This window comes from Ictidomys tridecemlineatus, chromosome 11 (assembly GCF_052094955.1).
Source record: "Ictidomys tridecemlineatus isolate mIctTri1 chromosome 11, mIctTri1.hap1, whole genome shotgun sequence".
NCBI classification, from domain to species: Eukaryota; Metazoa; Chordata; class Mammalia; order Rodentia; family Sciuridae; genus Ictidomys; species Ictidomys tridecemlineatus.
The window spans coordinates 83,662,409-83,690,295 of record NC_135487.1 but is presented as its reverse complement, the minus strand read 5'-3'; the positions used below and the strand labels follow the sequence as shown (position 1 = coordinate 83,690,295).

The window sequence follows — 27,887 nt, the reverse complement described above, 5'->3', positions numbered from 1 at the left end:
GCTTAAGAGGCCTAAACACTAAGAAATCAAGAAGCAGTTGGAGAGGTGAATGAGGTGGCTCAGGCCTATAATCCTAGCAGTGGAGGAAGCTGAGGCACGAGGATCACAAGTTCAAGGCCAGCCTCAGCATCTTAGTGAGATCCCGTCTCAAAATAAAAATAAAAAAGAACTGAGGATGTAGCTCAGTATTAGAGTGCCCCTGGTTTTAATCCCCAGTACTTGGAGGGGGGACTTTTAAAAAAGTACCCTAAAAGGAAGTTTCCTTTCTAACCCACTGCCCACTATTTTGGAGAATTGGGGGAGCAGTAGGTAAGTAGGTGATAATAGGGGTTTTCTTTAAAGAAGCAAGAATGATCTTAAAAAACAATCAATCCTTGAGTAATATCATTGTCAGAAAAAATGGAATGATATTAATAATTCTAAAATGAATGTCATATTTGATACATTCTCCCAATTTTTATTTTACTTACATTGTATCTTTTGATGCTAGGGACTAATTCTAGGGCCTTGTACATTCTAATCATGCACTCTAACGACATGTAACTCTCCAAACACCCACTTCCAAAATGTAATTGTTAGATGTCTTATAAACTTAATAAACTTCATAATAAATTTACCTGTGTGGACTGTAATATAGACTTCAGGCCTTTGTTCTCAAAAGTTGACACATAAATACACAGGTAAAGTTTTTGGGCACTGTTATCTTAAACACCTTAAATGGCTTTTCTCCCACACACCCCACCCCTTATCTCCCCTTTTCCTGGTTCTGGGAATTGAACACAGAGCCTCCTATATGCTAGGTAAATTTCTACCACTGAGCTATATCCTCCTCGGCACTTTTCATTTTCTCTTTGAGACAGGGTCCCACTAAGTTGCTGAGGCTGGTCCCAACTTGCTATTCTCCTGCCTCAGCCTCTCTAGTCCCTGGGATTACAGGCATATGGCACCACAGGCCAATTTATATTGGAGCTTACTTATGTTGTAGTCAATTGATCTTCGTAACCAGGGCAACATACTCATTCCCATGCTAAAGATCTGCTGAGGAGATACAGGAAACTTTGTTATTTTTTTTCCCTTCCTGTCTGGGATAAAATCAGGGGTAGAGACCAGAATTTTACTTTTGCTTGGAGTCTGGACAAAACTGTGTTTATTATCCCCCCTGGCCAGCTAGGGTTTGGAAGAGCATTTACATCAGATGCCAAGGCTGACCCATGAATAAGCAGCAGAAGCCACTTTCAGTCTTAGCCCTTGAGTTGGATAGAAGCTATAGAAGTGACTCAAAGAACTCTTTGTAGACCTGCCTATTGTTTCTTCATCAGAATTTCCTCACTGTTTTCTTTCTGGACATTGCTTGACAAGGAGAGGCTAGGCCCTCCAGGGCTCTGTGAGCATGGGGAGAATCTGGCTGCTCTCTGAGACCTTGAAGTCCAGCCACACCATTCACCAAGGTTGGGTCCTCATCTTGGCTCAATGACTACAGTGTTCATGGTGTAGAAAACACTCTTTTAGGTAAGACCAATAAATGTCCTGCTGTCCACTGACAGATGTTTGGCTTGGCATGTTACACTGGGCTTTTTCCCTGTTCAGCCCACATGACCCCAAGGATTCATGACCCCCAAACCAACCCTCTTGCTATATATATCCCAGACCTGAAAGTATTTGTCTTGAAGAGAAAAAGTGTTGGTACAAAGTCCTCTAAGCCAGTGCTACTCCTCACTCCTCATGAGGATGTGGATGAGGATGTGCACATCTGCAGGGATAGCTTAGAAGTCCACAGGTGGAGAGGAAACAGCATCTAGGGCTTGAGTTCAAGGTCCATGTCTGGGTGGGGTGCTGCCTTGAGGAGATCCAGGATTGTGTCTGAGAACTGACACCATCTGTCATCAGAGAAAAAGCTGGAAAAGATAAAAATATCCCACAAGGCAGAGAAGCAAGAGGAGCCTGTTAAGAGCTGACACAGCTAAGATCCTGAAATACCCATTAGATTTGTAACTTGAGGTTCACTGGTGGCCTATCAAGAACACTCTCATGGAATGACAGGGTGGGCTGAACACAAGGTAGAAAGTGAGGAAAAACAGCTTCTCAAGAGAAGAGCAGTGGATTGGAGGAAGGCCAGCGAGACATTCACAGTTCATGCTCTGGGTCCAGACAGATCTGGGCTTGATTCCAGTTCTGCCCATTTGCAGCTGTGTGACCTTGGGAATATTTGCTCTTCTGGGCTTCAATTTCCTTCTGGCTAGACTGTAGGAATAGCCAGGGCTGAAAAGACTGCTCATATGGAGCACTGTCATAACCTCATGGGCTCCATGAGATGGAAGTTCACGAAAATAATCTGCCCAGCGGAGCAGGAAAGCCAAGGGCACAGGAGCTGAGAAATCCCTACCTCTAGTCCCAGTACAAGTGGGTTGATGGTGGTGGTGTTTTTGGTAGCAAGGAGAAAGTGCAGCCAACAGACAACTGAGAGTGCACTAGACATGAGTGGCTGCAATAAGGGTGGACTGCCATCCCAGCAACATCCCTCTTACTCTGCTGCAGGAGGCCCCAGCCCAGCTGAACCTACCCTCTAGATGTGTTAAGGCACATGCATAAAGGCATGTGTTCCTCCGCGAAAAGTCTATGGGACGCCCTGCATGCAGCTGGCTCTCTGCTGCCATCACACAGCCCACAACCAATCTACTCACCCCTCTCTTCCACCACAGAAAGAAACTGAGCTACATGTAGAGATCACAGAACATTGAAGGTCTTGAGATCTTCCTTCTGGTTACAAGGCTGCTTTATACCAGGTCTTTTCTTGCCTTTAACTGTGATTCCCACATCAGTTGGTACATTAGATATAAAAGCTGCACTGTCTCCAAGGCGAAGGCTTCTTAACTTATTCTGCACAGCAGAAACAAAAGGTCCAGCCCTTAGCAAGACACTCAAATAGCCTGAAACCCATGAGCACCAGAGGCTCCCAGGTTTCATCAGCAGACACTTCATATCCTCCATTGCTACTCAGTCTGAAATGATACTCTCTACATGGCTCCTTGAAGAGCTGTCAATTCCAGAGGCTCTTTGGTGTCAAACTGCCAGCCTCTGCTTTTTCAACTAGCTCACCCACTTTGGTCAGGTCATTATGCCCCTTACCCTAGAAAATTCTGCCAGCAGTTTTCTCCTTCCATATGGATCTTCCCATGATTTAGAGAAGTAACACAAGAGCTTCCATTCTAAAAGTTGCTTTTTTAGGTTCAGGAACAGAATCAACCCACCCAATTAAGTTTGCAGATGCTTAAAATAAACCATTTTTCAATATATACACACAAAGGCTAAATGCAAACCAGAGTAATGCACAGGTGATCTCTATGGCTGTACTGAGAAAACAGTGACTAGATTATCACACACAGCAGCCTGTCCTGAACACAGCAAGTTAAATCAGGATGCACAACCACAGCCAGCTCAAGGCAGTACAGCTCTTCCAAGGCATCTGCAGTGAGTTATGCTGAGATTTCCCAAAACAACACAGGTGTAACAGTGCTACTAGAAGGGCAACTTAAACACAGCAATCCTCATGCTGCCTGAACATGGTCCACTTGTATTTTAATGCTTCTTTCCTTACTGGTTGCTAGTTTAGACTGAAATTTTTTAAGAATTTATCTTGATGACTTAGAAAAATACATGTCATTTATCAACTTGATTCAGGTAGTGCACGATCATAAAACTGAGTAAGTCTATTAAAAAACAAAACTCTACAGATCCCATTGTAGAAATTTTAGGATACCCTCCCAGGTAACAATCAGGGAATCTTCAACAGTTCCAGGAGTGTTCCAACAGCTCCAAAATAACCTTCATGTTCTGAAAAAAGTGCTTTCAACTGTCTCTTGGAACAATAATCCAAAGCATATGCCAAAAGCTGCATGGTGATGGTATTAATTCTCAAGAAATTTCCAACAAAAACCATCTGGTTAATGTTCTCAAAGCTACAGCACAGCCTGGCAATCAAAACCTCTTATAATCTCCTCCATAAATATCTTGCACTAGTTTATCCACTTTGGTGCTACCTCCACGAGATACCATTTCAAGAGCTTCTTCAAAAGTGTGGTACACCCAGTAAGAATACAGCAGAGACCAAAAAAATTTCCTCCTCTAAGACTTGTGCCTGTGACCCTCTTGTAATTATCTTTGGAGTACACTGCTAAAATGGTAACCCCTGAGCCAATGTTCACCAGAAGCAGAGGATGTGAGTTTTTCAACTCAAATGGTAACTTCTGACATTTTTCAGAATCAGCAGGATTTTCAAAGTAATAGCATTGTGATAATCCATTGAAACCAACTGAGTCAATACATAAAATTCCTTGGATTAAGCAGTCTAGTTCATGCAGTTTGCAAAGCTGAAGACCACCTATCTTTGCATCCACACAGAATCAGGGCCTTCAGGCCAAGTGCAAGTCCCTAATGCCCCTGGACCCATAAGCCACATTGGAGGTCAAGTACTTCCGAATGCTTTGAAGACTCTCCACTTCTTCTTGTTCTTCTTCAGCAGTAATGTCTTTGGGTTCAAAATAAACCAGCTTAACAAGGGTTCCACCAATATCCAAGCCAAACCATGGAAAAAGCCGCTGCTTTTTCTGGAGGCTTTCGACCTGTGAGCCAGAGACCCAGGCAGGGCCACTGTAGGAGTTGAGCCCATGGGGCCTCACACCATCTGTCGAGGCCCAACAGCAGGCGCTGACAGGCTGCTAGCCAGAGGCCCCAGTGACCCCCGCCTCTGTCCTTCGGAGCCTGTGGGCGCCGGCTCCCCAGCCCAAGAGGGTGAGGTGGAGGCTGCCCTGCCATGGCGCTCCAGGGGTGAGCCGATCACGCTGGCTCCTATTGGCAGCCCCCACCGTTGCCCCCCAGCCAGCCCCCCTAGGGCCAGAATCCTCCTGCCTCCTCAGAGGCAGTCCTGCCTGAGCCTTCGGATATGCTTTGATGAGGCAAGTGGACCTTTTCTCCTTTCTTCCATCTTCCACATGCTTGTACCTGAATCCTCACATATTCTGTCAGCTGTATTTTTGTTTTTGCATTTCCAGGTCAATGCCAAATTTATTCTTTACCTGAGACCCATCTTTCACATGTTGCTTATAGGTTGATCCTCAAAATTAAAAATTAGTGCTTTCCCTAATTTATATTATTGTGTCTTTTTAACTATCATTTACTGCATAGTCAAATAATGTGCAACAATTACATTTCTTTCTATAAGTTTAAGGTCATGATCTCTAGAATCCTTGGAGAAGAATGTTCTAGTGCCCAAATGAAATAAATTCTCTTTTGTCATTTCAGAAATAACTTAAGATGATGCTGTATTTTTATGGGCTTTGTATTTGTATCATGACTTATTTTACACAATTTTTGTTGTTTGTGTTTCCTTAAATTTCTATTTGTTTTTTATTTTTACTGACAGAACATTTCTTTACTACATCATGGATATCACACATTTCCATAATTATTCTATCTTTAATGTAGACCACATTTCATTTTTTGTTCTTGAAGACATTGTATTTGGGGGCCAACTGGCTTATTATTCTGATTTAGATTGTTTAGCAAACTCCATGCACAACTCTCAACCTGGAATTGTTTTTTTATTAAACTTCACTCCTAGTTCCACTCCCTCATATTCTACATCATTATTGGTTTGTACCTCACTTCTCTGGAACATATCCAAAGGCATATTGAACAGAAACAAACAAACACAATAGAAGGGAGATGAAATTTCTGAGCACTTGCCAATTTGAAAATGTCTTTCATATGCCTTCATGTTGATTTATAGTTTGGTAGAGCACAATGTTGAGAGTCACAACCAAGTCAAGATGGAACCTGGCACTTTGCCAGGGGGAGTGGTTTGAGAATTAACACCAGCAAGCCATTAAGATGATGCAGATTCCTTAATGACTGACTGCTGTATCTAATGAAGTTAATTAAGTTAAGCTGTGTATAATCATTAAGATGATGAGGATTCCTTATTAGTTGACTGCTGTATTGAGTTTATGTTTATTAAGTTAAGCTGTGTGTAATTAGTTGGGTATATATACTTCTCTGTCCCATAATAAAGGTGGCTCCCAATGTATCAACCTTCACAAGTTTCTTGTAACCATCCACCGCCCCACCCCACCCCCGTTATTTTGCCCAGCCAGACTTCGACAGATGGTGGCCTGTATGGGGAGCCCTGGGACACTCGGGGGTAAGTGACAAGGAAAAGCTGCCCGTCCCTAGATATAGGACAGGAGCAAATCTGCTCATCCCTAGAAGTAGATAGGACGAGAGGAAGGATGGCCATTTTGAGAGAATGGAGAGGATTAATACAGTATGTTTGTGCCTTGTTTTGTCTTGGTTTGTTTATTGTCTCTGTTACAAAAATCTGGAAAGGGTGTTCAGTAAATTGCTAAGGGAAGGAGGCACCCTAGTGGAACCAAGAACAGTAAGGGCAGCACAAAATTGTATAGTCAAAGTTTTTCTCTCCTCAGAATGGTGAAGACATTGTTTCATTCTCTTCTAGCACAGAGTGTTCCTAATAAGAAGTTTGATGCCAGTTTATTATTGTTTCTTGGTAAGTGACCTCATTTTCCTCTTTTTCTCTAGAATTTTTTAAAAATCGACTTTTCCTATGTTTATTGCAGCACTGTGCACAATAGCCTAGATATGGAATCAACCTAAATGTCCATCAGGAGGTGAATAGATCAAGAAAATGTGGTATGTACACAATGGGGATTCTATTCAGCCATAAAAAGAAGAAAATCCTGCCATTTGCAACAACAGAGATGAGCGTATAGGGCATTATGCTCACTGAAATGAGTTCATGACAGAAGGACATATTCTGCAATATTCCGCTTCCAAGAGATTCCTAAAATAGTCAAATTTGTAAAAGCAGAAATATAATGGTGGCTGCCAGGTAATTGGGGAGGGGAAATGGGCAGTTGCTGTTCCATGTCTATAAAGTTTCAGTAACCAGGATAAGTAAGTTTTAGAGATCTGCTTTACAACACTGTGCTTGCAGTGAACACACTGTCCCATAAACTTAAAATGTAGTAAAAAATGTAGACCTCATCTTATATGTTCTTACTACAGTAAAATATAAAAATAAAAATAAAATCCTTTCTCTAATCATTTGGTGTTCTAAAATTTCATGGTAACATGACATGGTCTTTTTTTCCCTTGGTACTCATTTATCCCCTTTATTAAGAATAGTTATGTCTTTAACTTTGGAGGAGATCTCTCTATAATTTTTACCATTTCATTCTTCCTTATTTTTATTTTTTCTCTATTCTTTTAAAAATTTTTTAAGTATTTATTATTTTTTAGTTGTAGTTGGACACATTATCTTTATTTCATTCTTATGTGGTGCTGAGGATCGAATCCAGGGCCTCACATGTGCATGCTAGGCGAGCGCTCTACCACCACAACCCCAGGCCCAACATTTTGTGTGTGTGTGTGTGTGTGTGTGTGTGTGTGATGCTGGGGATTGAAGCCAGGGCCTTGTGCATGTGAGGCAAGTACCTCTACCAACTGAGCTATATCCCCAGCTATTTTTCTTCTCTATTCTATTTGCTGGATGTTGGAACTTAAGGATTTATTTTCTTTGTTTCACCTTCTCTGAAGCTCTCTTTTTCTAATCTTTTGATTTATGTTCTAGAAGGGGTCCTAGTCTTTGTCTTTCAACACTTCAATTTTATTTGGGGGGTTACTGGGGATTGAACCTAGGGGCACTTTACCACTAAATTACATACCCAGTCCTTTTTATGTCTTTATTTTAAGACATGGTCTTACTAAGTTGCTGGAGGTGGTCTGAAACTTGTGATCCTCCTGTCTGAGCCTCCTGAGTCCCTGGGATTACACATATGTGCCACAAAACCTGGCACACTGTCCCATGAACTTTCAATTGATTTTTAAAATTTTAGCAATCATATGCTTAGTTTACAAGACTTACCTTTTGTATTTTTATTTTAATGTGTGTGGGGGCGAGGAGTAGGATTATCTAGGGCTAATTTTTTGGAAGTAATTATGTTTTAAATTTCTCTAAGAACACAAATTCAAATATTTTAGTTTTTTTCTATTTTATAAGCCTACAATCTCTGTTCTTCTTTCTGGATTAGTAAATCTTGGATTTGTTTGTTTATTCTGCTTATTTTCTTTGTCTTTCAACACTTCAATTTTATTCGGGGAGTTACTGGGGATTGAACCTAGGGACACTTTACCACTAAAGTGGATCTTTAGTTGTCCATCATATTTAAGAACGGGCCTGTCCTACATAGCTTTCTGGAGTTTCTTACTATTGAATATATAGGTCTTTCCTCCTACAAGTTAAGTGCCTGTGCTGGGAGCTCCATGTTCATGGGAACGATAATTAATTATGGTAATGCTGGTTACCAAAATAAGCCTTAAAACTTCATTGGTTTTCTATGATATTTACTTGTTTCTCAACTGCACCATAGTTCAGATGTTCCTGATTCATGGGTGGCTTTTCCTCATGTAGTGACTCAGAGACCCAGGCTCCTTCAACTGATGCTACAACCATCTTTGACCTTCGTAGCTTCTGCTTCTGGCTGGCACAGGGTGAGTGAGAATGTGAAAAGGCACTTTTTCTTTCTTTATTCCTTCCTTTCTTTCCCACTTTCTCCCCACCACCCCACCATCCACTGGGTACAGAACCCATGGCCTCACAAGTGTTTAGCATGTGCTGAACCATTGTGCTACATCTAAGCTCCGCAGTTGCTTTCTTAAAAGCCCTGGCCTGAATGTGACACACACCACTTCTACTCACATTCTGTGTAGTTAAATAGCTACATTTGGATATAAGGGAGGCCAGAAAATGAAATACCCAGTCTGGTAGTTCCTTCCCAGAAAAGCATCAGGTTAAGGAATGAGGAAGTCAAGTTCTTGTTACATAGCTAACCACAGCTTTTTAATATATATATATATATTTAAATTGTGGATGGACAAATACCTTTATTTAATTAATTAATTTGTTGATTTTTATGTGGTACTGACTATCAAACCCAGTGCCTCACACATGCCTGACATGTGCGCTACCACTGAACCACAACCCTAGCTCTAGCTAACCACAGCATCAATAAACAGATTTACCCACTGGTTGCCTTAATCTTGGGGTTAGAATGTTGATGACTTTTAGTTTTGCAGGGAGAGGTTTGGAACTCCAAAGAAGGGTAGAGGGCTTTACTGAGGACATTGATGTCCATCCTCAACATACCTAATTCTCCTTAGTTTATTCTGTTTTTCAGAAGAAGAAAACTTATTTTATTTTTCCCAGAGGTGAAATGCTAGTTGGTATTTCATGTATTTAAAAATGGCAGAGGAAGGTAGGAAGTGTAGGCAGATATCTGGTGCCATCATGTGCTAGGCCCACTTTCAAACAATCCTTCCATTTTGCCTCTTAGCTCTCTGCCCTTAGAGGCACCTGCAAACTGAGCCTGAAGCTTCTTTGGGTTTCTGCCATGGACACTTATCTCTCCTACACTAAAATCACTTCCTGCATATTCCATCTTGCACTGGCAATTCTCCTCCTGCTTTCCTTGGTGTTCTGAATTAATTCCTATTTATCATTAGGCTTTAGAAAGGTAGGGAAGAAGTCTTCTGCTGGGTCTTGAAACCCCAGAAGTTTCCATGCAGAAATGTTTCATGTATTCAACCAGAGTTTGATTTGGCTTTATTATCTTTAAAAGGTCACTTCTCTGTCTGCTCAATTGTTTTAAAGCATGTTCAGAACTAGCAGCTCAGACTACTAATTTTTGGTTTTCATCAGGGAGCATGGCTCAAAGAGTCTGTCATCCTCTGCCTACCAAAAGGCCAGCAGGAGGGTGATATTTGAAGTGTGTTTAGAGGACATTTGTTTCAATTATTTAACCTCTATTCTTCAAATAAGTTGGAACAATCATTGGCCTAGTCTTAGCCATAACTGCCTTGAATGAGTTGTCATTTAGCTTTATGACCTTCATTTAAACAACACAACATAGTACCCTTATTAAGCCTGTTATTGTGATTATTTTAGGAATTTTTAAGAGACATTATCCGCTATCTTTATCTTTCAGAAAGATTTTTTCAAACAACACTTTGCTACAAAAACTTGACTTTTTTCAAAACCCAGATGCATTCCCTCTTTTCTGATAATGAGAATTGTACAATTCATTGTAGAGTCATGTGCTGAATGCAGATGTTTTGATCAACAAGACAAACCTTATACGTGGTAGCTAGAAGATACAGCTTAGTGTGTAGTGGGGCTATGCCACCTAGGTTTGTGTATGTGCACTCTGCTGTTCACTAAGTAACATTGTCTAAGGATTTGTTTTTTAAAATATATCCCTGTCATTAGGCAACATGATGGCATTTCCCTTTATCATGTTTTTAAAGTTCTTTAGTCTTGATTTTATTCTCTGAAAACACTAAAAGTGTCTCTAAAATCATGTGAATTCAGGGCTGTGGTTGTAGCTCAGTGGTAGAGAACTTGCCTGGCACATGTGAGGCACTGGGTTTGATTCTCAGCACCACATAAAAATAAATAAATAAATAAATAAATAAATAAATAAATAAATAAATGTGTTGTGTCCATCTACAACTAAAAAAAAAAGAAGAAGATAATATAAATTGAGGTAGAACTGGGTTGGTAATTGGTTTCATACTTTACCCGGCTGCAATTCTCAAATGGGGACAGGCTAAAGGTGTGCAGGGTGAAGAGTGCTCTGTGATTATTTAAGGCTTTTTAAATTTAATATATGGTACAATTTTAACATAATTTGTTTCTTATACATTTTATAAATGTAAACATAAATTAAAATACACATTAACTGGAAATCTACTTGAGAAATTTGTGTTTTTTTTTAAACTTGCAATAATGTGGCCATAATTCTTACATAATAGAACTTTTTGGACTCTACTTATAGTAAAATTTTATTATATCTTCCTTTATTTATTAATTCTACAGGGTTAATAAAATGTACACACTATTTGTTGACAATGATCAGCATACATTTTATGTTATACTTATTGTAAAATAAATGGGTTATTTTATTATACACTTCAAAACTCCTGTACAAGATAACATAAATAACATGAATATGAAAATAAAGTAAATAAAAAAATTTAGTTGAGTACATTTTGGTATGTATCTATTTTGATAGAATATATTTGATACTCATTTCCATGGAGAAAATACTTTTCTTTCTTTTAAATATTTCTTTGAAGGCATACAAAATATCATTACTATTTGTAGTGGATTGAAAAAGGAATCTGCAAAATTCATGTCCATTGGAACCTCAGAATATGATCTTGTTTAGAAATAAGATCTTTGCAAATGTAATTAGTTAAGATGAGGCCATACAGGATTAGAATGTGCCCTCAAATCCGATGATTGATGACCTTGTAAGAAGGTCATGGGAAGACCCAGAGACACGTATAGGGTGAATACCTGTTATGACAAAGGCAGGGATTAAAGTGATGCAGCTAAAAGTCAAAGAAAACCAAGGATTGCTGGCAGCCACCACACGTTAGAAAAGGGGCTAGGGAGAGAATCTCCTCTGAGCCTTTAGAAGGAACACACTCTGCCAACACCTTTATTTTGGTCTTCTGCCTCCTGAACTAGGACAGAGTAATTTTCTATTGTCTTGAGTCATGGGGTTTCTGGTAATTTATTACAGAAGTCCTAGGAAACTGCCCTAGCTCAAATTTAAAACATCTCCTTCTCTGAATACTTATAAGTTGAGCATGTACTGGAGCTCCACAAATAACTGCCAGCTGGTAACTTTCCAAATGAGAGTTAACTAACTCACTGGTACCTAGAGGAGCATTTCCACAGTAATCTTAAAACATGATGAAGAAAAGCCATTTTTCCCTTCTTTTTCATAGAAAACACACTGTGGATTAATATAAAATGCTTTAGTGCAATTTAAAAAGCTTTGATCACATGAATATTTTTATATGAATTATAGTCAAAGGAGATGACATAAATGAAGGTTGTCAAATTTTATGATGCAAAGAGATGCTACTCACAAGTAATTTGAAGAATTTTTTTTTTATTCTTATGTCAAAACCCACAGCTGCTGCCCACATGGTGTTTGATAAATTAATCTGGAGAAGACACCAATAAGAAAGAAGTGATCTACAATACTTATGAGAAAAAAAAACAGATTAAATGTATTTTCTTGAATGATGAATTTTCATGATTTTATAACATGGAGAAAAAATATAAAAAATGATAAATGCCACAGGAATAAATTAAAATTATTATTTTTAAAAAATAATTTTTAGTTGCCAATGAACTTTTATTTTATTTATTTATATATGGTAATGAGAGTTGAACCAGATGCCTCACACATGCTAGGCAAGTGTTCTACCACTGAGCTACAACCCCAGCCCCACAAAATTGTTATTTTTGTCAAGTCATGAATGTATTTTATTCAGAATGAATTTCTGCAGTTTGTATATTCATAGTTAAATATGTTATTGAGTCTGGGGGAAAAAACACTTGGTTGAATAAATTGCTTTTATAGAAAAAGGCCTACAACATGGTCCACCGAGGCTTATTCAAGCTGTCATTTTGATGTTCTGTTGCTCTCTACTGCTCAGAGAGACAAATTACAGTTAGCCCTTTTCTCTACCAAAGTTGATTCCTTTTTTTTATTGGTTGTTCTAAACATTACAAAGCTTTTGACATATCATATTTCGTACATTAGATTCAAGTTGGTTATGAACTCCCAATTTTACCCCAAATACAGATTGCAGAATCACATCGGTTACACATCCACATTTTTACATAATTCCCTATTAGTAACTGTTGTATTCTGCTACCTTTTCTATCCTCTACTATCCCCCCTCCCCTTCCCTCCCATCTTCTCTCTCTACCCCATTTACTGTAATTCATTTCACTCCTTGTTTATTTTCCCATTCCCCTCACAACCTCTTATATGTAATTTTGTATAACAATGAGGGTCTCCCTCCATTACCATGCAATTTTGTTTTCTCTCCCTTTCCCTCCCACCTCATGCATCTGTTTAATGTTGATCTTTTCTTCCTGCTCTTCCTCTCTCATCTGTTCTTAGTTGCTCTCATTATATCAAAGAAGACATTTGGTATTTGTTTTTTAGGGATTGGCTAGCTTCACTAAGCATGATCTGCTCTACTGCCTTCAATTTCCCTGCAAATTCCATGATTTTGTCATTTTTTAGTGCTGAGTAATACTCCATGGTGTATAAATGCCACATTTTTTTTATCCATTCATCTATTGAAGGGCATCTGGGTTGGTTCCACAGTCTAGCAATTGTGAATTGTGCTGCTATGAGCATCAATGTAGCAATATCCCTGTAGTACGCTCTTTTCAGGTCTTCAAGGAATAGTCCAAGAAGGGAAATAGCTGGTCAAATGGTGGTTCCATTCCCAGCTTTCCCAGGAATCTCCATACTGCTTTCAAAATTGGCCGCACCAGTTTGCAGTCCCACCAGCAATGTACAAGAGTACCCTTTTCCCCACATCCTCACCAGCATTTGTTGTTGTTTGACTTCATAATGGCTGCCAATCTTACTGAAGTGAGATGGTATCTTAGGGTGGTTTTGATTTGCATTTCTCTGACTGCTAGAGATGGTGAGCATTTTTTCATGTACTTGTTGATTGATTATATGTCCTCCTCTGAGAAGTGTCTGTTCAGGTCTTTGGCCCTTTTGTTGTTTGGGTTATTTGTTTTCTTATTGTTTAATTTTTTGGGTTCTTTGTATACTCTGGATATTAGGACTCTATCTGAAGTGTGAGGAGTAAAAATTTGTTCCCATGATGTAGGTTTCCTATTTACCTCTCTTATTGCTTCTCTTGCTGAGAAAAAACTTTTCATTTTAAGTAAGTCCCATTTGTTGATTCTTGTTATTAACTCTTGTGCTATGGGTTTCCTATTAAGGAATTTGGAGCCCGACCCCACAATATGTAGATTGGAGCCAACTTTTTCTTCTATCAGACGCAGAGTCTCTTATTTGATATCTAGCTCCTTGATCCACTTTGAGTTAACTTTTGTGCATGGCAAGAGGAGGGGATTCAGTTTCATTTTGTTGCATATAGATTTCCAGTTTTCCCAACACCATTTGTTGAAGATGCTATCCTTCCTCCATTGCATGCTTTTAGCTCCTTTATCAAATATAAGATAGTTGCAGCTTTGTGGATTAGTCTCTGTGTCCTCTATTCTGTACCATTGGTCTACCCGCCTGTTTTGGTACCAGTACCATGCTGTTTTTGTTACTATTGCTCTGTAGTTGAGTTTGAGGTCTGGTATTGCTATGTCGCCTTTTTCACTCTTTCTGCTTAGAATTGCTTTTTCTATTCTGGGTCTTTTATTTTTCCAGATGAATTTCATGATTGCTTTCTCTATTTCTACAAGAAATGCCCTTGGGATTTTGATTGGCATTGCATTAAACCTATAGAGAACTTTTGGTATTATCGCCATTTTGATGATGTTAGTTCTGCCTATCCATGAACAGGGTATATTTTTCCATCTTCTAAGATCTTCTTCTACTTCTCTTTTTAGGGTTTTGTAGTTTTCATTGTATAGATTTTTCAGCTCTTTTGTTAGGTTGATTCCCAAGTATTTTATTTTTTTTGAGGATATTGTGAATGAAGTGTTTTTCCTCATTTCCGTTTCAGAAGTTTTGTCGCTGATATACAGAAATGCCTTTGATTTATGAGTTTTGATTTTATATCCTGCCACTTTGCTGAATTCATTTTATTAGTTCTAGTAGTTTTTTTGTAGACCCTTTTGGGTCTTCTAGGTATAGAATCATGTCATATGCAAATAGTGATAATTTAAGTTCTTCTTTTCCTATTTTTATGCCTTTAATTTCTTTCGTCTTTCTAATTGCTCTGGCCAGTGTTTTGAGAACTATATTGAATAGAAGTGGTGATAGAGGGCATCCCTGTCTTGTTACAGATTTTAGAGGGAATGCCTTCAATTTTTCTCCATTGAGAATGATGCTAGCCTGAGGCTTAGCATAGATAGCTTTTACAATGTTGAGGTAAGTTTCTATTATCCCTAGATTTTCTAGTGTTTTGAACATAAAGGGATGCTGTACTTTGTTGAATGCTTTTTCTACATCTATTGAGATGATCATATGGTTCTTTAAGTCTATTGATATGGTGAATAACATTTATTGATTTCTGTGTATTGAACCTTCTACAGGTTAAAAAAAAGAAAAAAAATGTCCATTTGCTAATCAACTACTTATGTTCAGAAATAAATAAATAATACTGGAAATTAGAATACATAAAATCATCTGTTTATGTCTCTGTGAACTCCTCAATGATAGGGACTTCTTGATTAATCTTCATATCCCTGGCAGCCAATATACTGTTTAGCATGGTTGTGTACTCAATAAATGTTAGGTAAAGAAAATGCTGAGGCAATCTGTGCAATTATTCATGTCTTCATTTATCATTTTTTGTGAAATTCTTTATTATAAATATCATTACCCTATATTTATAAAATTAGTAAAAAAATTTCTAATATATTAATTCCATAAAGAATTAAATTTATCTTAACATCGATATTATTCACCATTTCAAACCCTTTATTTGTAGAAATTTTGGCTGTGGTTTAACATGAGTACTTTTGTGGCTATGTTATTCTTTTTAGTTAATTAGAGATTTTTTGCTGGTTGGTTAGGATCAACTGTGGGAGGCTGAAAATGTGAAAATACTAGTGACTTAAGATCTGAGTTTGTTTCTGTTACACACAAATCTATTATATCAGGTCTGACATTAAGTTTCTATTGTCCACAGTATCCTGACTCCTTCTGTCTTATAGCTCTGTCTTGTATAAGCCATGTGTACTGTTACGAAAAGACACAGAGCCTCTGTGAGAGTACATTAGGATGTCTGTATGCCACATCAGAGTGGAGGTTGGCATATGGGTATACTGACAGAAGGTGTGATGTAATGGTCCATTACAACTCTATAAGATTGGTGTGCTCAATGCTTTTTTATTTTTATTTATAGACAGAGTCTTCATAATTTGCTTTAGGACCTCACTATGCTCAGGCTAGCTTTGAACTTGTGATTCTTCTGCTTCAGCCTCCCAAGCTGCTGGGATTATAGGCATGTGTCAGGGCTGGTGTGCTCACTTCTGAGCTACATGATGCCCAGTAAATTTCAGAAATTGATAACCTATGAATTCATAGCCCTAAATTAGTACTCATAGGGCCCAAATATCTTGGTTCTTTTGTAACATAGCCTTCTCATTCTTCACAGTAATGATCTTGAATCTCTTATTTCCTCAAATTTCTGGTCCTCACACCCTGTCCTTCTGATACTTTCTGCTTTACATTCTTACATCCTCATTTTTTTCATAGTTCTTCATTTTTCATTTAAGAAATGGAAGCTACTGAATGAGCCCTTTCTCCAAAAGGTCATATCTTTTTTCTACTGTCATATCTCCAAATTCTCAATAGAGTTTGCACCTATTTTTTTTTTTTTTTGCATTAAAGGAGGAGTATCTACAGCCGAAGTCAGTTACAGGTGTGAATACAGAGAACTGGATTTTCTCAAGAACAGGGTTTTGAAAATGAGTAAGATAAATGAATTATAGAGCAGGGAATAAAGGGATGTGTAAGATATGGATTAAGATGATGGATCATGGAATCTAAGTGGTACTAAAGAGAGAAATGAGGACATATGAAGTGAGGACTTTGACAATATGGAAACATTAATAAATTGTAGGTCCTATGAGGTCCTTTTTCTTTGAGTATTAGGTTATTTGTGTTCTTATTGATTTATAGAATTCCTTGTGTGTTCTGACCACCATCGTTTGTTGGTTTTAAGGTTTGTAATTTCATTCTATCTGGGGGTTTCCCCCCAAATTTTTATGATATATTTTGATGCACAGATGTTTTCAACTTTACCGAATTTATATTTTATGATTTGTTTTTTTATGTTTGAATTTTGAACTCCTTTTCTATACTGAGGTTTTAAAGGTTTAATTTAAATCTAGGAGATTAAAATTCTCCTAGAATTTAAAGGTTCACCTTTTTACATTTAGATCTTTAACTGAAATATATTTTTATTTCTAGTCCTTAATGCTCATTAACTGATTTCTGTCCCATCAGTTCATCAAAGATGCTTAAAAAATGCTGATGTTTTTTTTTTCCAAATTCAGAAGACACAACTGAAGAATGGGCTCCAAATTTCCTTGTTCAGCTACTCTTAATGTGTGAATATATATTTATATATTGTATACATTTGCAATTGTCAATTCATGTTACATATCAGAAAGTTAATTTTTTCCCTTAGATGCACAAGCACAGGCTCACAGATACACACACACACACACACACACACACACACATACACACACGCACATTAGGATTTTGTTTTAGATACATACACATGCATATATATTAATATATATGTAATACACACCCTCCCACACACACACACATCCAAGGAGAAAACAACATTAGGACTTGTTTGGTATTATATGTGCATATGTATTTCTCCCTTGGCCCAGGAGGACCAAATGGGAGCTTATCTACAGCAACCTTGATTTTGAGCACAACTGAATAAAACAGCCACCTCATAAACACAACCACTCAGCCAGTTTAGAGGCTGAATCAAAATTGTGTGGGACTCTCCAGCCAAACACAACTAGGGGGAACAATGTGGTCCCCAGCTGACACCTGAGTGGCCTCAGGATAGGCAGGGCCACAGCCTCCTGACCTCTGCGTTCTGTTGGCAGTTGCAGCGCTGCGAAAGCCCCCTGGTGCCCACTACCCAGCTACAGGGCTGGGGCTCTCCTTCCTTTTCGGGCTCTTTGGCACTCTGTCACCATGCTGCGCGGGGTGTGGGGCTTTCTGCTGCCCACGGTGGCCGGGCTTGATTATGATGAAACCTACAGAGTTTTTGAAGAGCTCTTCCGGAAGCTGGACCTTCATGGGTCGGGGATGGTGGACATCAAGGAACTGCCGAGAGGCCTGGAATTCATGGGCGTCCCTCTGATGGAGGACAGCAAGGTGGGGCGCGGTGGCGTCTGGATGGCTGGGGGCTGGAGTAGGCCGCTCGAGGCCTCTCCATTCTTCCCATCTCTCCTCAGGGACTCAGACGTTCTTTCCCAGTGAGCAGCTTCCTGCAAATGATGGGGCTCTGGGAACACTTGGTGCAAGTTCATGTTCTATTAGTGAGCTGCTCTGTGAAATGCACAGGGAACCTTACTGTTCTGCCTGAGGGGCCACCACCTCCCAAATATATAGAAGGAAACATGAACCAACTAAGCAAGTGGAGGGCCCCTCTTGGTGGCTGATGATGGTTCATCCAAGCGCTCTCCTCAAGGGCATCCCAGCTTGGAAACTGGGGCCTGCCCCCCTGCAGAGGAGTTGCTCCTGAGGCCCATCCCTGGGCAAGTGCTCATCAGGGAGCAGGAGCATGTCTTGGGCTTTCCCCTGTGCAGTCACCTTTTGGCTGATGCAGGGAGGGGGCATTAATTACAACCACAGATTTACAGCACAACCATATACTAAAGACATCTATACTATAATACTGTACACTATGGTATAGAATTACTATTGTATTTTCAGAGTCTCTTCATTTTTATAGCTGAGTATTTAACCAGTTGACCCAATTAATTAAGAAAAAAACAGCAGTGTTTTACTTTAAGCTTCTCTAAGACACTACATGGCCCAATGGGCAGTGTGAGAGAGGTTTTGGGGTGCAAATATGTTTAAAAATGACTGTGACCCCAGATTTTTTTAGAAATATATTTTCAAGATAAGAAACAGAATTAAATTCAAAAAGAAAAGAAATAAGAAATCTAATAAATTTCTCTCTGGAAGACTTGAATTAAATGATGGATGTTAAGGCAAGGGTCTCTGAGTCTAGAAAAAAACATGTTAGCATAGTAACAGTCAACATTAACTATCATTTTTAAGATTTACAAAGTACATGCCAGAGAAAATAAGACAAGTATGTAGTATGAATAATGCTATATCACATTTTACTTATGGAAATTAATTGTTTGTTCCCTAAGGCCTATCAAACCACAGATGGCAGTGTTAATAATAGTCAGTATGCATTGGTTACACTGGATTCTGGGAGGCCACGTTTTCTTTCTAGTTTTTCTGCATTCACTTTTCATTATACAAATCAAAACAAATAAAAATAGCAACACCCTCCCCAGTGGTTATATCATTCTTCCCGACTGAATTTAGCAGTAGAATCTTACAATAACATTTATCTTTTCAGCAAGAGCTGGATCCTCTCCTCTTCTTTATCAGGCTGTCTAGAGTTAGCACTGTCTTCTGTACCTCCACCTCAGGGATGACTTGGTTCCCCAGGGACATTGGCATTGTTTCTGGACATTTTTGAAGATCCTGTGTGTGTGTGCATGCACATATGTGTGCAAAGGGCCAGGAATATTGCTAAACATGTCATATTGCACAGGACAACAAAGAATTACCTGAATCCAAATGTCAATAGTATTGACATTGAGGTACCCTGACTTATTTTAACTGCAAATTCCTAGTGTTCCTTGCTCCTCCCAATAGACGAACATACCAATTACTTCACTGACTACATGGAAGTGGCCTGAACAAACTTCTTCAAGCTTTTGGTACTCTCATAATTTACTCAGTTGTAAAATGGGGACAATAGTGGTGCTTACCTCTTAGGATTGTTTTGATGGTTAATGAGCAAATATATGGAAAATGCTTAAAATTGCTTGCTGAGATTTAAGCAGATAATTAGCCTATATATTAAATATGCCAAGTATTAGTTTATCTTTATTTATGCCTGTGCTTACTTTCTTTCCTTTAGTCTCAAGGAGTGAAGTGTTTCTTCTCTTTTTCAAGTTTTGTACCTCTTGGCCTTATGTTCTTTTATCTCCTTTAAAAGAGGAAAAGTAAAACTTTCTTTTGTTTTTCAATGCTTTGGGTGTGTTTTTGTTTTTTTAAAAAGTGCTGAGTATTATACCCAGTGTCTCTCTACCTCTGAAATACATTCCCAGTTCTTTTCATTTCTTTCTTTCTTTTTTTGAGAGAGGGCCTTGCTAGGTATCCCAGACTGGCCTCAAACTTCTGATTTTCATGCGTCAGTCTCCTGAGTTGCTGAGATTGTAGGAATGTTCCATGGTCCCTAGTCAACTTTATTTTCTTTATCATATATTTTCAAATTCTTCCTGTCTCATAACAATGATCCTCTCTTGATCCTGGCTCTCCCATATCTCCCTTTTCCTACTCTCTGCTCCACTTTGAGTCAAGGTCTTTGACAGAGCAAGCTCTACACTTTGTCTTATTTCCCTTACTCCATTTGTCTGTTTCCTTGGTCCCAGGCTTGATCATCACCAGGTTCTGACTGAATCTGTGTACACTTTGCATTTCATCACACTAGAAGCACATCAGAGAAGGTACCCAAAGCACACTGCTTACACTGGACATCTTCGTTCTCTTTCCCTTTATTGTGCACACCCCAGCCAAAGGGACACACTGTATGGGGGAGGCACAGGTACCATTAGACTCGAATGTGCCAAGTGGGCAAGTGCATTCTTGGTCAGTCAAGGCAGCACAAGGTAATTTCTCAACTATTGGCCTTCGGCATGCCTGACTATAGTCATAGCATTTCTCTATGCCATTTTCATTCCTGGTAAAGGTCCCTGGAAGAAAACTGCTGAAAACTCGCAGGCTTGTGTTGGTACAATGCTCAGAGACATAGGTTACTACTGGACACTTGTCACAGGTTAGTACCTGGCCAGTGGCATGGTCAACATGGCGGTATGTGCCAGTGAGACTTAGGGCCTTGGTTCTGGCTGAGCCATGATGGTGGTGCTAAGGAATCTAAGTAGGAGGAAGGAGCCAGTGATCATAGTGGTTCCAATTCCGCAGGTGATGCGGCTGCAATAGGCAAGGGTGGTGCTGCTGCTTGCAGAGGTTCCCAGGGCTGGGGGGGGGCGCTTGCAGGGATGTCCGGGGTGGGGCTTGTGGCTCCATGGTAGCTGGAATCTGTGGCTGCTATTGCCCAGCGCCATATCCACTGCCGCCTCCTGGGTCTGGAGCCCATCTACCTCCAACACCCCTTTTGCACTGCAGCAGCTAGGCAGCAAGGCAGAGGAGAAAGGTGGCATCTGCCAAGTGGAGCGGCTGCCCCGGCTGGGAGAAACAGCCTCAGCTGTCGCCTAGGCCTCCAGGTGCACTCCTCAGACAGTGGCTGAGGAGAACCAATGGGGAGGGCAGGCCCAGAGAGAGCAAAGGGACAACTTCCCATAGCAAAGCCACTATCAAATACCCTCCTCTGCTGCCCAGACCCACAGGCATGGGACTGTCCTTTTTTTAAGTTAAATATTTCTGGTATTTTTTTCACTTTGAATGAAAGCTAATTAACACAATATCTTTATAATCACTTTAGAATTAAAGTCCTGTCTTACTTTCTTAATCTTCAATAGCATCAATCCTATTCTTGGTCCTTTGCTCTTATTATCTTATATACTTTCATAAATTCTATATAAATTTTAGAACCAGCCTGATTAGTTACATACACATAAGCATACACACATATATACTCCCTTTTTGGATTTTGATTATAATTTATTAAATGTGTAGAATGATTTACTGGTGAATTGGCAAATTTATAATATTAAATTTTCTCTCATAAACATTACATCTTGGGGCTGGGGATGTGGCTCAAGCGGTAGCGCGCTGGCCTGGTATGCGTGCAGCCCAGGTTTGATCCTCAGTACCACATACAAAGATGTTTTGCCCGCTGATAACTAAAAAAGAAATATTAAAAAATCTCTCTCTACCTCTTAAAAAATTACATCTTCATTTATTTAGATCTTTTTTTTTAACATGAGCACTTATTTATTGTAAAAGAAAAAAGCAATAACACTTCCAGGGGATGAGTGGCTATCATCCTGCTAGGACACAGCAGCACAGTTGGACGGGAGTCAGACCCTTGAGTTCTGGAGATATGGGGGTTAACCAGGAATAGCCCAGGCCAAACCACTTTCTGGATGCTCACTGGATCTGGATCTTATACTTGTCCCACTTCTTTTCAGGGTCATAGGGCTCCCAGCAGATAACAGGGAAGATGTGCTTGTTCTTCTCATAACAGCTCCTAAGCACCACTTTTCCTGCATGAGACTCATACTTCTCCACAGTGGCATCACTGAGTAGCCACCCATCATCATGAAGATCAAAGTTAAAGAGTGGCCAATTCTTCCCACGTACCTTGGTAACAATGAAGTCACAGAAACTGTGATGATGGGGAATGATTAGTCCTTCTTGATGTACATGAACTGCTCCACCCCTGCTGACTGAGCTTACTGAAGTCTTCACGCAGGATCTCAAGTGCCTTCTGGAGGAATAGCTGCATTGTATTGCCCTTTTCCATTTTGACTGTCTGCTGGTGTCCAGAGCCAGCCCAGTAACTGAAGGTGATTTCAATCTCTTCACTCTTAATTTTCTCCTGCTTGGCTTCTCATTCCTGCTACAGCTCTTCCCAGAGACAATTTTCCTCCTCCTCCCTGTCTTGGTCAGGCAAGAAGCTGGTGTCCACATCTGGGTTCTTCCCCAATTTCCTTCTCTGTGGTGATCTCTTCCCTTTTCAGCTCCTTCTCATGCATGGCCACCTCATCCTCCTTTTCTCCTCCCTCCTCTTCTTTTTCCCAGGTGAAGGGCAGGCTAGAGATCCTCTTCTTGGCCTCCTTCTTGTGCTCTTTTCTCACAGCTTCTCCAGTTTTAGCTGCAGCTCCTTTGACTGCTCCCTCTTGGCCAGCTGCTTTTCCTGCTTCTTCACCAGTGCTTTCTGTTAGGCTTGCATGTCATTCAGGGTCACAAGATGGTGCTGGATTTGAGTTCTGCCTTCACAGCATTGTAGTGTGCAGAGAACTTCTTGTCAATGTTAGATTTTATTACATTTTTTTCTGCGATCCTTTGCTTCTTCTGATCCATCTGCTCCCGCTGCTCTTCCCATTTCTTCATCAGATTTTTGGCGCATCCTGCCTCTCTTGGGGTGCCCTTGTACTGAGCCTTGGTGGTGGCAGAGGTGGCGAAAGTGGCAACAACTGTGACAGCAGCCCAGCTAAATCCTACATTTTTTTTTTTTGCTACAGTCTGGCTGCAGCAAAATAACTGGGGGGTGATGAGGAACTTGTGTAGATTGATACAGCAAGAGTGGAAGCCATTTATTGTAGGACAGGAGGGGTATTTATACATTCCACACAGCTTATCTAATTAACATAAACTAGATACAGTAGTAAACCAATAAGGAATCTCCACACTTAATGGCTTGCTGGCTTTACTTCATAAACCACTCCCTCTGGCAAAATGCCAGGTGCCATCCAGACTTGTTTACAGACCTTAACATTTCCCCCTTTTGTTTAATTTAAATTACAACCCTAGTGGTTTTTACACAAACACCATAAATAATTTTGTATCCTCCCCTTCTGCTACAAGCAGAAGGGGAGGATACAAAATGCCAAAATACCAGGCCAATTGATGGCTCCATGCAAGAAGCCCTTGTGTTACCGCTGTTGACCGGTTCTTGCTCCCCGATGTTGAAGAATAACACCAAAGAAGCACCGCCGAGGCAAGGTCAGAGTAGAAATTAGAAGTTTATTAAAGGACAGCAGAAAAGACTTCTCCCGGAGAAAGAAGGGGACCCAAGAGGTGGAATCCGTGGAAGTGCGGTTGTTTCCCCTTTTTATAGTTTTGGTGATGGAATGTAGGTTGGAAGTCCCGAGGGGTGGGACACAGGTGGGCCAAAGAAGTAGTCTGAGCAGGAAGGACTTCATTATCACTTTTTTGTGATGGGCTATCTTCAAATCTGCTGGGGGCTATTCATTAATACTTCTTCCAGGTGGACTTTGGCCTAGGGCCTCTTTGGGACTTCATTATCATTCCATGAGTTGTCCTGTGTTTTCCCTGAGTCATTCCCAGCATGGCCACCATTTTAGATTTCACTCAGTATTAGACCCGATTTACCTAACTACACTAACTACCTAACTTTAAATGTGGCTTCACTTGGAAAGATTATACCAGCAATGACACCGTTAGCAAAGATACAGTTTGTTGTCTCAGTCCAGGTAAAGTAGTGTCTCAATAGATTAACTCACAGTCCAGGTAAATCACAGTCCAGGTAAGTTCTAAAGGCAGTTAGCTTAAATCATAGTCCAGGTGCTGCGCCCTTCCCCTGACTCAGGCAATGGCAAGGCCCTACTGAGGTGGATGGAGCAAGGCGTCCATCCTCTGGAGAGCGCAGTATGTTTCTGGGAATGGGCTGATTTGTTTTTGTATTCCTTTAATAAGTATAGTTTTGATTTCTCATATGACCATTAAGTATAAAGGAAAAATCATGACTTTCCCAATTAATGCAACTACTTCTAAAGCATAGATCTGTTTGCTCTAAATGCAATGATTCAGCTGTGGAGTGTAAATTGTTAATGTCTAAAGAAAAACTCCCTGTATTCCTGTCAAGGAAGTTTTTGAGAAATTAAATTAAAATCTAGAGAAGAAAAATTAATGTTAAGAAGATAGATTAGTGCTTAGTACTGGGCAACTTGTTCTTGTTCCTGTGCACAATGGTTTGTGCTCTTACTTTTGTTTGATTAAAAGTAATAACAAGTCAACCCCTTGCCATAACCATGGCACCGGTTCCAGTCAGTAAGTCAAGAAAGAATAGTCAAGGTATAGGCCAATAGTTTGGGACATTTGTAACTATTATTAAAAGTTAACTAAGCAGAAACTGCTCAAAGCAAAACGCGAACTGAAAGTACACATGCTTGCTTATGCATAAGCCAAGATACATTATTCTATTCTAATTGTAGCTATGTAATATTTTGTTTTGTTTGAATAATGATTCCTGTTTTGTAACCACAAAGTACTGTGAGTCTGCCAAAATGAAAAGTATATATGATCAACTTCACAAGTAAAGATTGGGATCAACACCTTCACTTTGGTGTCTGTGTTGTTTCTCCACCCCCTCTTTCGCCTACTCCTCACCATCCGTTTGTCTCCTGAGACCCCCTGTTGGAGCTGGTCTCCGACATCCATGTAACTTCTGTAGGCAACTAGCTTAATCAGAAATCTTGTCCGGTTCTCAGCAACACTGGAAATTCTTTTACCCTCATCCTCACTGGCACTGGGATGAAGGCAGGAATTCTGGCAATGGTGCTAAAAAAAAATCCTGTAGTATTCCAGCAGGCGCTAAGAAAACAACCTTCTGAACAATTTAGTACATTATATCAAGGTTTTTTACATTTAAAATAAGCCTTAATAATGCTCATTACTCATTAGCTTCCAGGTGTGGGAGAACCATTGTAGTTACTGGCCTTGGAAATGATCAAACTTCAGGGACTAGGGCTGTCTTCCCCCTGCCGCATCCCCGCATCCCCGGACAGCCATGCCGCCAGGTCAGGTTTGGATTTGGGCTCTTGCAGTGGCGTCCTGCTCCCTGGGCTGGGGGTGGGGGTGGGGAAGAGCGGGCTGCCACTGCTTGGAAAGTCCTTGCTGCGCCATGACTGGCTGGCTCACGTGGCAGCCGCTGCACTGATTCATGCACCCTCTGGTAATGAAAAGTATTCAGTAATAGCCTTTTGCTGCAACTTTTTTCCTGATAATCCTTCTTCTGAACTTTCTTTTTCTTTCTGACTAGAGTTTCTGGGCTTTTATCAACACATGCCCTAATTATTCTTGGTTCCACTGGGGTGCCTTCTTTTTGCAACAATTTACTTCTCACCCCTTCCATATTTTCATCACAAAGACAATACAACATTTCAAGACAAAACAAGACACAAACATACTGTATCGATCTTCTCCATTTTCTCAAAATGGCCATTTTTCCTCTAGCCCTATCTAGGGACGAGCATATTTGCTCCCATCCTCTCTAGGGAAGGGCAGCTTTTTTTTTGTCACTTACCCCCAAATGTCCCGGGGCACCATCTGCTGCAGTCAGGCTGCAGCAGAATAACGGGGGTGAGGGGTGACGAACAACTTGTGTAGATTGATACAGCAGGAGTGGGAGCCATTTATTGTAGGACAGGAGGGGTATTTATATATTCCACAAAGCTTATCTAATTAACATAAACTAGATACAGCAGTCAACCAATAAGGAATCTCCACACTTAATGGCTCGCTGGCATTACTTCATAAACCACTCCCTCTGGCAAAATGCCAGGCGCCATTCAGACTTGTTTACAGACCTTAACATTTTTTAACAGAAGGGATCAATGATGAAAAATGTCCATTGGGAGATTTCTCAGTGAAAGCAGTTTCAGCAGTGTGACAAAGGGCTACATCAGACTGCAGATTGCTATTGAATGAAAGGGAGGTGAGGAGATGAGGTCTGTTATTGTGGTTTATTGATTTAGAAATATTGAGATAAAGAAAGAGAACAAATGAGAAAGTCTAAATGTTATTTATTTTTTTAAGGATAGGTGAGCTTTGAGGAAGAATATCTGTCAGAGAAGGACATGTTGCACATGATGTAGAGAGAAGAGGTGGCTTATAGACGACAGGGAGGGGTTGGAACCAACAGCTCAAGACGTGTGTGTGTGTGTGTGTGTGTGTGTGTGTGTGTGTGTGTGTGTTGAGATGGAAATGACAATTTACCCATGGTAAATAGAGGAGACCTTGAAGGTGACATTTGAGTAGATCTGAAGGAAGTGACAGGGACTTGATGAATCCTTGGGGGGTAGAGCTTTCCAGAAAAAAAATAGGAAGAGGTAGGGGCTGAAGGGAGTTTGGAATAGAGTACATGAAAAAGAGGATGCCAGGAGGTGTGTGATTGAAGAGGTAGCAGGCCAGATCACATGAGGTCTTGCAGGACATTGTAAGGATTTGGACTTTTACTGATATATTATTGGATGGTTTTAAAAAAGTGTGTGACATGATATAACTTAAGTTGTAACACCCTCACTCTTGCTGGTGTATTCAGAGTAGCTAGGGTAAGGATGAAATCAAGGAGAGCAATTAGAGTAGTTTTACAGCACAGACAAAATTTGAAGGTGGCTTGTACTAGCATGGAAAAAGTGAGAACTGTTTGGATTATTGATATATTTTGAAATGGTGTCAGGATTTTCTTCTGGGTCATGTGTATGATACAAAAGAGGGTAGTCAGGAGTTTTGATATGAGCACTTAGAAGACTGTGGCTGCCATGTAGTGGGATAAACAAGATTGTGAGAGAAACTGGGTTAGGACAGAGTGAATATCAGAATCTAGTTTTGTTTTTGTTAAGTTTCAGATGCTAATCTGACATCTAAGTAAAAATGTCAAATAGGCAAATTGAACTAGTAATCTGGAGTTCAAAGAAACACCCTAGCTAGAGAGAGGAGGTGGCTTATAGCTGATTGGGAGGGGTTGGAACCAGCAGCTTTCAGAAAGTCTTTAAAACCATGAGACTAGGAGAGATGACCAGGGAGAGAGAATACAGTAATACCGAGTCCTAATATTTTCCAATGTTAAGAGACAGGGATATTAGAGTCTGTAAACAAGTCAGGATGGCACCTGCCATTAGAGTGTGTAAGCAAGTCAGGATGGCGCCTGGCATTTTGCCAGAGGGAGTGGTTTTTGAAGTAACACCAGCAAGCCATTAAGTGTGGAGATTCCTTATTGGTTGACTGCTGTATCTAGTTTATGTTAATTAAGATAAACTGTGTGTCATGTATATATACCCCTCCTGTGCTATAATAACAGGCTCCTACTCCTGCTGTATCAATGTACACAAGTCACTCCCAGTTATTTTGCTGCAGCTGAACTGTGGCACAGGGGAGATGGGCAGAATCACACAAAGTGACCCAGAAGGAGCAACTAGAGAGAAAAGGGGAAAACAGTAGAATACTCTGTTCTGGAAGCCAAATACAGATGACAGTTTGGGAGGAGATAGTTCTTTCTGTCAAATGACTCTGATAAGCTAAGAC

The 27,887-nt window shown here is 40.1% G+C and overlaps 2 pseudogenes; both read right to left on the bottom strand.

Annotated features, from left to right (window-relative positions):
• Window positions 1-3,772: 3,772 nt before the first annotated feature.
• On the bottom strand, window positions 3,773-8,527 carry LOC144368591 (pantothenate kinase 2, mitochondrial pseudogene; annotated as a pseudogene).
• Window positions 8,528-21,986: 13,459 nt separating this feature from the next.
• Window positions 21,987-27,887, bottom strand: part of LOC101956712 (protein FAM50A pseudogene) — a 58,523-nt pseudogene continuing 52,622 nt past the window's right edge.